Source organism: Humulus lupulus, chromosome 1 (genome assembly GCF_963169125.1).
Source record: "Humulus lupulus chromosome 1, drHumLupu1.1, whole genome shotgun sequence".
NCBI classification, from domain to species: Eukaryota; Viridiplantae; Streptophyta; class Magnoliopsida; order Rosales; family Cannabaceae; genus Humulus; species Humulus lupulus.
The window spans coordinates 291,749,274-291,759,342 of NC_084793.1; the positions used below are offsets into that span (position 1 = coordinate 291,749,274).

The 10,069-nt window shown below is 35.5% G+C and overlaps 1 long non-coding RNA gene across 1 annotated transcript; it reads right to left on the minus strand.

Moving 5' to 3' along the window:
• Window positions 1-6,831: 6,831 nt before the first annotated feature.
• Window positions 6,832-8,519, minus strand: LOC133778716 (uncharacterized). The gene is made up of 3 exons (XR_009869131.1): window positions 8,280-8,519; window positions 8,121-8,199; window positions 6,832-7,590 (listed from the first exon to the last, which is right to left on the minus strand). It is a non-coding gene; the product is annotated as an uncharacterized LOC133778716 (long non-coding RNA).
• Window positions 8,520-10,069: the final 1,550 nt, after the last annotated feature.

The window sequence follows — 10,069 nt, forward strand, 5'->3', positions numbered from 1 at the left end:
TATGAGTTTCTGCAGCGATATGTAAAGTGGAATTACCACAATGAAGTTGATATTCCTCCAGTGGTGGATGACGGGACTCCAGTGACAGATGAGATGATTGACATCATATATGATATAATTGGTGAACAAGACACTAACGAAGATGGCATAAATGAAGGAATTTCATATGGTGGTGGCAATAGTGGGGATAATCAATTTGATAACCTGTTTCAAGAGGTCGAAGTTGAGTTATACCCTAGTTGTACTTGGTTGTCTTCCTTCAACTTCTTGGCAAAGATGTTGCACATGAAGGTTATGAATAAATGGACAAATAGTTCATTTGATGAACTTTTAAAGTTTATGAAATTTGCATTCCCGAAAGAGAATAAGATTCTAAATTCATACTATGAGTTTAAGAAGAAAAAAATAAGGAAGTTAGGGTTAGGTTATCAATCAATTCATGCTTGCAAGTATGACTGTTGTTTGTTCTGGAAGAATAATTCCCAAAATTAGAGTTTTCCTATATGTGGTGAGAGCAGATGGGTTGACAAAGACACAAAGGAGAAAAAAGTCGCCTAGAAAGTGTTGCAGTACTTCCCTTTGACTCCTATGCTAAAGCATATTTATGGTTCAAGCATACAACAAAGGATATGACCTGGCATAGTACAGGACGATCGAAAGAAGATGGTGTGATGCATCATCCTGTTGATGGGGGTGCTTGGAAACAATTTGATTCCAGATATCCAAATTTTTCAAAAGAACCTAGAAACGTTCAATTGGGTTTGGCTGGTGATGGTTTTAATCCATTTGGTAACATGATTCTATTTTACAGCATGTGGCTAGTAATATTCTGCACATACAATATGCCTCCTTGGTTGTGCATGAAAGAGTCATCATTCATGTTGAACTTATTGATTCCTGGTCCGAAATCACCTGGGAATGGCATGGATGTCTTTTTGAGGCTTGTGTCAGATGAATTGAAAATGTTGTGGGATGAAGGAGTTCAAACCAGAGATGCCACAATGAACAGTGTATTCAGAATTTGTGCAGCACTATTATGGACTATCAATGATTTTCCGGCACGTAGTAGTTTGTCTGGTTGGAGTGGGCAAGGATATATGGCATGTCCTTCATGCAATGAAGACACTCCTTCAACTCGTGTAATTGGGAAGACAACTTATGTTGGTAATAAAATATTTTTACCTTCTACGCATAAGTGGAGGAAGCGTCGCCTGTTTGATGAGAAATATGAAAAAGGACATCTTCCAAGAAAATTCAGTAGTCAAGATATACTCCAACAATTAGCGCATGTTCCAAATCATTTCGGATAAACATGTCAGTTTCAGAGGTTTGAAAAAAAAGCGAGATCCAAAATAGCATAATTGGAGTAAAAAGAGTATTTTCTTTGAACATGATTACTGGTCTGAACTTTAACCGAAGCATAATGTAGATGTTATGCATGTGTAGAAAAATATTTGCGACACTTTACTCAGTACTTTTCTTATGAATGAGAAATCAAAAGACACCACCATCACACGAGTAGAATTGAAGAATTGGGGTATCCGAGAAGAGTTGCACCTCAAGGAAGACGGTACCAAGTTGATTAAACCACATCCTATGTACTCTTTCACACCGGATGATAGATGATTTTTTTTTTCAGTTCATAAAAGGAGTTAGACTTCCTGATGGCTTCGGTTCAAATTTCTCTAAGAAAGTAACTTACAATGATGGCAACATTGTTGGGTTGAAATCCCATTATTGTCACATTCTTATGCAACATTTGTTGCAAGTAGGAGTTCAAGCTACTTGGATGAGTCTATTTCGAAGACAATCATCGAGCTTTGCAATTTCTTTAAGCAAGTTTGTGCTTCTACATTGGTTGTTAAGGACATAAAGAACACAAAAGATCAAGTGATACAAATTTTGCACAACTTGGAGTTAATTTATCCTCCAGCATTTTTTGACATAATGATTCATTTAATTCTTCATTAACCGCAAGAAGCTATCCTCGGAGGACCAGTTTACATGAGTTGGATGTATCCGTTTGAAAGATATACGGAGAAGTTGAAAAATTATGTCAGCAATAAGGCATGGCCTGAAGGTTCTATAGCGGAGGGTTATGTTGCTGATGAAGTTTTGACTTTTTGTTCGCAATATCTTCAGGGCTTACAAACTAAATTTAAGCGTCCATAATGAAATTAGGATATTATTATTCCTAAGACACAATTGTTTGTTTTTGAAACACAATGTCGTCCAAGTAGCAAAAAGAAAATCATATCCCTTGACTTTCTTCGTCAAAAAGAAATTGAGTTGTTTGTACTCAACAATTGCCCTGAAATCAAACCATATATGGAGTAAGTAGCTCAACACACATATGAATTCATTAAAATAAATTTATATCCAAATGTTATCTTACCTTAATCCTTGTGCTCTACAGTGAATGCCTTCGAGAAAATACAAACATAAATCTTCAAAAAGATTTCCCTAGCTGGTTTAAATTGAAAGTAAATTATTGAAATGTAGACTTCTTATGAAATTTCAATCAATTAATACTCATCTCATTGTGTTTTCTTTTTTTTGTTTCCCAATCTATAGATGTGTCGTCTGCGATAAGTAGAGTCAACTGAGTGTACCGATGAATTATTTGCTTTAGAAAATGGGTCCAATCAGAGTGCATACTCTTACACTGCTTGCATTGTTAACAATGTAAAGCTTTTGGTACATAGTCGTAACAAAAGACGTACCACTCAAAATAGCGAAGTTTCAGTGCCAGCAACCAATGGTTTCACATTCTATGGCCAAATTGAGGAGATTGTAGAGTTATGATATTCCCATGGCTACTCGGTAGTATTGTTTCGATGCAAATGGTTCAAAATCGATGTAAGAAAGGGTCAAAATGTGACTAAGAATAACATAGCTAGTATCATGATTAATTTTGAATGGTACAAGAACGAGCAGTGGAATTATGAGAGTTTGAGGTTATTATTTTCGATCGACCTGGTCACACCAGCATAATTGGGGAAATGTCTCGATCTGTTCCAGATGTGGATGATGATTTCATCAATGACGATGAAGATGACAAAACTAGTGAAGATGATGTAGAAAGTACAGATGATAATGATGTGGGAATCGACATTGGCAAGGAATAATATTTACTTGTGAATATTCTTATTGTATCAATATGTAGATTTTTCATTTCAAGACTTTCCAATCAATATTTGACTTTAATTAGTGCATGTTTGTTTTTCAATAGTTTCCAATGCATTATAGACAGTTTAATGTGGATCTTTTCATTTCAATAGTTTCCAAACATAATTTTACTTTAATGTGGATGTCCTACATTTTATTACTATTATTTTATAAACTATAAAGATATGACTGTTTGGTTTTGCTCGTTCTCATGGCGGTGATGGAGCAGGTGATCCTCCTCCAAATCCTTTGCAAGTACATACTTCCTGTGAGACAGGTAATATAATATAATTAGTCTATGTTTTATCAATAAATGACAAATTAAAATTATTTTATTCAATTTAATTTTATTGTTTAAATAAAATATGCAGTGGTTGCCGCGAAAAGAAGAGGTCTGTCTCGATCCAAAAATTTGCAACAGCTCGTTGAAAAAAATATAGGCACGTTGACTCTACAATATGATCTGAAGGAGGGAACCTACAAAGCAATTGGTGATCATGGGATATTGTTCACGAGGCTTATGGTAACCTTGTTGGTCACCATGTGTCATTATATTATGACTCGTGGCAAGGTGTTCTGGAGGATTACAAGATAGGATTAATGGGAAAGATTGAGGTAAATTTATCAAATTATTCACATGTAATGTCTTTTATAATTTCAAATTTCTAACAAGTATTTTTTTAAGGAATTTTTCATTCTTCCCACAGCTCTCCCCGAGTGGCAACTGATAAAGGCTGGCATTGAGCGAGAGTTTCAAGATTGCTACAAGGATAGAAAAGGTCGAAAGAAAAAATATTTCGATGAACATGGAGGGTATGATGATATCGAGACAACTAGAAAAAATCCACCCAAGGACATTTACAACGACAGTTGGCAGAAGTGTGTTGACCTCTTCACCTCTCCATGGTTCATGGCACACTCAAAGGAAAATGTTGCCAACAGAGTCTCCATGGATCGACCTCTTATGCTTCTGCTCGATTTAAAATGGTAAATCAAAATTTGTAGATATTTTGAAGTATTTTTAGTTATCTTAATAATAATTTCATTATTTAACCGATATTTTGTGACATTTTGTTTTCTAAAAGATGAATCATCAAGCTAAGGAACTGCCCATAATTATTGATATGTTCCATGACATACACAATCACCTGACACGTGGATGGATGAACACGGATGCTAAGGATGCATATGTAAGTAACTTTCTAAGTTTTCAGATATATGAATTATTTAATTATATTATGTATTAATTTTCTTGTTTCTAAACTACAAGATGCCTTGCAGCAAGAAGTCCAGACACAAACGCAATCCCAATCCCAATCTGAATCTTCAGCATGAAGTGTCTCTATCGATGAGACACAAGTCGTCTCGAAGGTACTTGGTCAATGTCGTGGCCACAACCGAGGTATTGGACGCAAGTTGAAGGACACTAGCTCTCTTGCCACCAGAGCCTCTTTGCAGTTAGAGGCATCACCATTTAATGTATGATAGTACTAACTTTATGTTTAGTAGGATGGAGGGAAAATAGGACGGATATGGAGAATTTAAGAAGGATAGAGATTATGATAGATGATGAAAATATTAATTATTTAAATTGCCATATCATCCTTTTTAATATAAATATTTGTTATTTTTAAAAAATGATAATTACGATATTTAACATATTTTATTTTGTCTTTTTTTAATCCTTTCGAAAATGGAACGAATGAATTTTAAAGGATTGCAGACCTTCTCCCTCCATCTCTCTACTTCCTTCCCCTCTCTTTCTCTTGTCAAACAACGAATTTTATCTCTCTTATCATCTCTTTATCTCCACCTTTCTTCATCCACCCTTCTCTCCACCAATCCCTCTCCAACATTTTATTCACGTTTAATATATAAATATGTTATATGAACATACACTTGGCTTTAATTAATCAGCTTTCAGGAAAGTAAAATTTTGATTGATAACCAAATTCACTTTTAGTTTTAATTATAAAATGTGAATAGTACTCTTATCAAGAATCGAATCTCAACAAATGATTAAATAATTACATCGTATTAGACCACAACCTATTTCTCTTCTCTCTGACCTTGCTCTTCCTTTGAAACCTTATAGGGTGTGTTTTGTGCAAGTTTTGTGTTCGGTGAGGTTGCCTCAGACGTTTAAGTCCTCCTTCTTGATATGATTCTCAGCTTTGGTGATTTAAGTCCTTTCTCTCCGGTGTCATTCAGAGTTGTGATCGGTCTATGTGGAGTGGTAGGTTTCAGTATGCAGTGGTTGTTTGACTTCTTGGCATGGTGGGATTTTTCTCTTCTCAATTATGGGGGTGGGGTATCGTTCCTTGACTTGGCTTCCAGTTTCCACAACTTTTTTAGTGGCCTCAAGTTCCAGCTTCATGAAAGAGATTTGTTGGGATTTTAAGGGTCGAGTATGATAGAGAGGTTTTCATCTCTCTAGTCGATTGAGTGATTTTTGGTCCCATTGCTGCTATTGAGTTCCCTACATCATTTTCGATTTATCTTTGTTTTAGCTTTGCTACTAGTTGTACTATTTTGATTATGTTACTAGTGTGTTTGGTTTGTTACTATTTTCTTTTGGATTGTTCCCTTGCTTAGGATTGGTAGTAAGTATCCTAAATTTAATTTCTTACATACTATCTCAAATAGTTTGGCTTATGTTGATGACCATGGTTTAGTGTATTTGTCGTTGTATGCCAGTTTTTGGCCTTTGTTGCCACTTGCTCTTCCATTGAGGTAGTGATTTGTCATTTTGTCTTATCGAAGAGTTGTACATAAGAATTGGTCCTTGTTCTTGATTGAATGAAATCTGCATCTTACTTAAAAAAAACAAATAGTACTCTTATCCCTAATAAAATAAAAAATAAAATTACTTTTTACTTTGGACTTCTCATCATTTTGATGAAAACAAACGTAAAACCATCGCAAAAAATTGATCAAAACTTCCAAAAGACAATAATTGTAATAAAATAATAATAAACAAATCTTGCATACCTCACACTATCTTTTCATTTTTTTTATTTCCTCGTATGAAAAATGACATTTGTCTTTCCAAAAAATAAAACTCTCATCATAGTATTAAAGTCATCATCATATATGTAAGGACTCAAGTGTCTCTGACATAAGACAAACCTCAAAGTCAATGCTTCTTTGCAAACCCAAAATCCAAAGCCTTACGATATTCAAAGCCAAACCTTTCAAAGGCCAACCCTAACCTACCCTAAACCCTATACCCTAACCTAATTTACTCTAATCCCTAAACCATAATCCTAAGCCTAAACCCTAAACCCTAAATCCTAACCCTAACCCTAACCCTAACCCTAACCCTAACCTAACTTACTCTAAACCCTAATCCTAACCAACCCTAATCCCTATACCCTCGAACTGTAAATTAAAACCCTCCTAAACCTAAATCCTACTCCCCATACCCAACCCTAAGACCCAAAATCTTGAACTTAACCATAACCTATAAAATTTTAACCATAAAATAAATATATGTTTCATAAAATTCACTTAGTGATGAATATATATATATATATTGTAACGCCCTGGATAGCCAAGACCGTTACACTGTGTGTTTATAAAGGTGAAAGACTTGCTAATCAAGTCATTTAGTTAGAAACGTGTTACTGAAACTATAGTTGAACTAGGGTTAAAAGATTTCGGTCACAAAAGTTTCATTTCTTATAATCAAATATTTTTACATGGGATCCCAAAAGTAATAACGTTAAAAGACAGTTTACAAAATTTCAAGATAAAAGTACAGCTACTAGCCATTCTAATGGCAAAACAGACAATTAGGTTATTCTCGTCCCGTACCACTCCTCGGCCGTGGCGACCGATTAGCTGACTATGTACATTCAGCCCCAAAGCTCTCCAACTCAGGACTGGTCCACTTTGCCCTTGCCTTTACCTGCACAATGTAGCACTCGTGAGCCAAGGCCCAAGAAGAAAACACAATAACAGAGCATAATTATCAATCAAACAGTCAGATAATTCATACAGTATAATCTTATACTCAACAATCCAAAATATCCATATAATCAGGCATTCAGCATACCAAGCTTATCAATTAACATTAATAACCAATTCACATATAATAACCAGGGTCGACGCCCTTAGGTCGCACCCCCTATTTATCCCACTGACTTCGGCCCACTTAAACCGAGCTCAGTGAATATCAAGTTGTCCTTAGCTTCCAATGGCCGAGCCGCGCCATGTGCGCAAATATTGATTTCGGCACTCTTAGGTCATTTATCACATGTCCCATGGCATAATACCATCTATGACATCATACAGATATAGGGAGCTCTTAGTCCTAACATAATCACATAACCAGGTGCAATTTTCTTACCTTCGATTTTATTAGCTTTGATCAATGAAACTGACCCTCAAGCACGATCCCTTCCGAGCCCTAGCGTATACCTAGTCAGAGCCACAAATTAGAACCATACAAAACTTCAATTCCAAAACCTACCCTCGTGACCAATACCGAGCCCTCGGGAAGCCCTAATTCCACCAAACGGGGTGGTGGAATCAAACCCCGAGCCCCCACGCAAAAACCCTAAGAAATAACCTAAAAAATCCCTTCTGAAAACAGGGTAGCGCTACAAAGAGGGCGCTATAGCGCTACAAGCAAAGCCAACAGGCGCCCAGACCACAAGGCTTAGCGCTATAGCGCCCAAAGACTAGCGCTACAACGCTATTTACAACACAGCCAAACCCTGTTTTTCTTCCTTCGATTTTCCCCGAGCCAAACCTCTACAAAATCCTTCCAAACTTCAACCAAACACCAAAACAAGCCTACCATCATCTATAACTCACCCCATATGACCCAACCATACAAAACTTAAGCACATGCACCCCCAAAATGAAGAAAATGCCACGATTGAGCTTGAAGCTCAAACTCAACAGAACATCAGAAACTTCAGAACTTTAAAGCCAGAATTTCATACCTTCAATTGAGAATTTCGACCTAGGTTATCTTCCACACCTCCTTAGATTTCAACTCCACAAATCCTCAGGCTTAACTCCCTAGAATTCCCATCAAAACTCAGCTTAGAAAACCATTTCAACATCAAAACCATAAACTGAAGAAAACCATGAAAACTTACCTTAATTGGGTGAGTAACCTCTGCTAATCCTCAAGCTTAATCAAGGACCATAACTCTAAGCTCTAGCCCAAGCTCTCCTTGAGTTACAGCTCCAGAAAATCCTCAAGAAATGAAGAAGAATGGCCAACCGAGTGAGAGAAAAGGGTTAGCCTAAGAGTTTTGTTTTTCCTTCCTTCCTTCCTTCTTCTTTTCTTTTCTTTTTCAGCTTCCTTTAGTTTCTAAACATTCCACTAAGTGTATAAAGGCAAAGTAATAATTATCCCTGATTTTAAACCAAATGACCAATTTTCCCTCCCATAAATCCTAAGCCTTTAAATCATTCTAAGGGCATTTTGGTCATTACTCCCAATTCCCGCTAATTCCTCCAATGTCTCTAATAGTTACTGCTTACATCTTGAAACCTACCTAATCACCAATTATTTTCCTCAATATCAATTAGTCTCCAATATATTTCCTAAATTCCCATAAATACTCCCAGACTCACCCCGAGCCGGGTAAAAATCCCCGCCGTGACTTTTCTGCTAAACTGCTCACTAGGATCGCTTCGAGTCACAAGATGCAAATATATCCACATAATAATGTGGTCTCAACACTTTATCACAAATATTTACATTTACGCCCTCGACGGGCCAAAATTACAAATATACCCTCATAGCCTAAACAGGGTCTACATGCATACTAATACTCATAGTCATGCATCTCATATATCCAAATAATCATATAAGCATGCTTATCACATAATCATGCATTTAATCATTTAAATCACATATAATCCAATTATGCCCTCCCGGCACCCTAATCAAGGTCATTAAGCCTTATTAGTAAATTTGGGTCGTTACATATATGGTTAAAGGATAAAGACTATTTAGTCTTTCATGTACAACTAGGAGGGACACTATTTTCTTAACAAAGTTGGGTTCATGGATCATTCGTGGATATGTGACAACTCTAGGAATTATAATTATTTTAATGCCATTTTATTTTTATCAAGAAAAGAGTGATTTAGGGTGTTTGAATTTATTTTTTATTGTTTTGATTAAATATTAATTATAGAAAATTAATATGAAATATTTGTTGGGTTTTATTCCTTTAATAAAACCATATTTCTCATGTGACACAATTTTATTATCAATAAAAAAAGTAGAAATCCTTTTTTTATTCAATCGCATTGTTCATCGGTTTTATTACATGTTTATTAAATTAATACAAATATTCATGAAATCCCAAACTTATGGATAGTTACAATTACAGTGACTATGTCACAGTGAATTATAGTTGTAATTATATGTGCAAAAGAATGACTTCTAAGATTAAATCAATGCATTAAATTTTCATTGATTAGGTAATCTACGATATGATTTATTTACATATTCGGGGTGTGATGTGTTGTCCAAGGCATTGACCAAGCAAATAAGATCAGATGTATTTGGTTACATCGGGCTAGGACCAATATTGATTATTGATAGATAAATAAGTATCGTTGGTATCGAATCTAATAAATGTCACAATGTTGACCATAGGTCAAGTTGGTCTTAATTCTGAGAAATAATATTCTACTAATTATATTATTTAAATCTTTGGGTTTGTTCGTTACCAGCTTACCCTACAGTCTAGCCTATACTTACATCTTGGAGATTTAGTAGTGTAATTGAATGGGAGTATTATTCATAGATATGGAATCTATAACTTCTGTATGAGAAGTGAAAATATGATTTCCTTTATTACTTTGTTCAAAAGGCTAAATGATTGAGATCTCATTTCTATGATTAAGTTCACGAAAATATCATTTA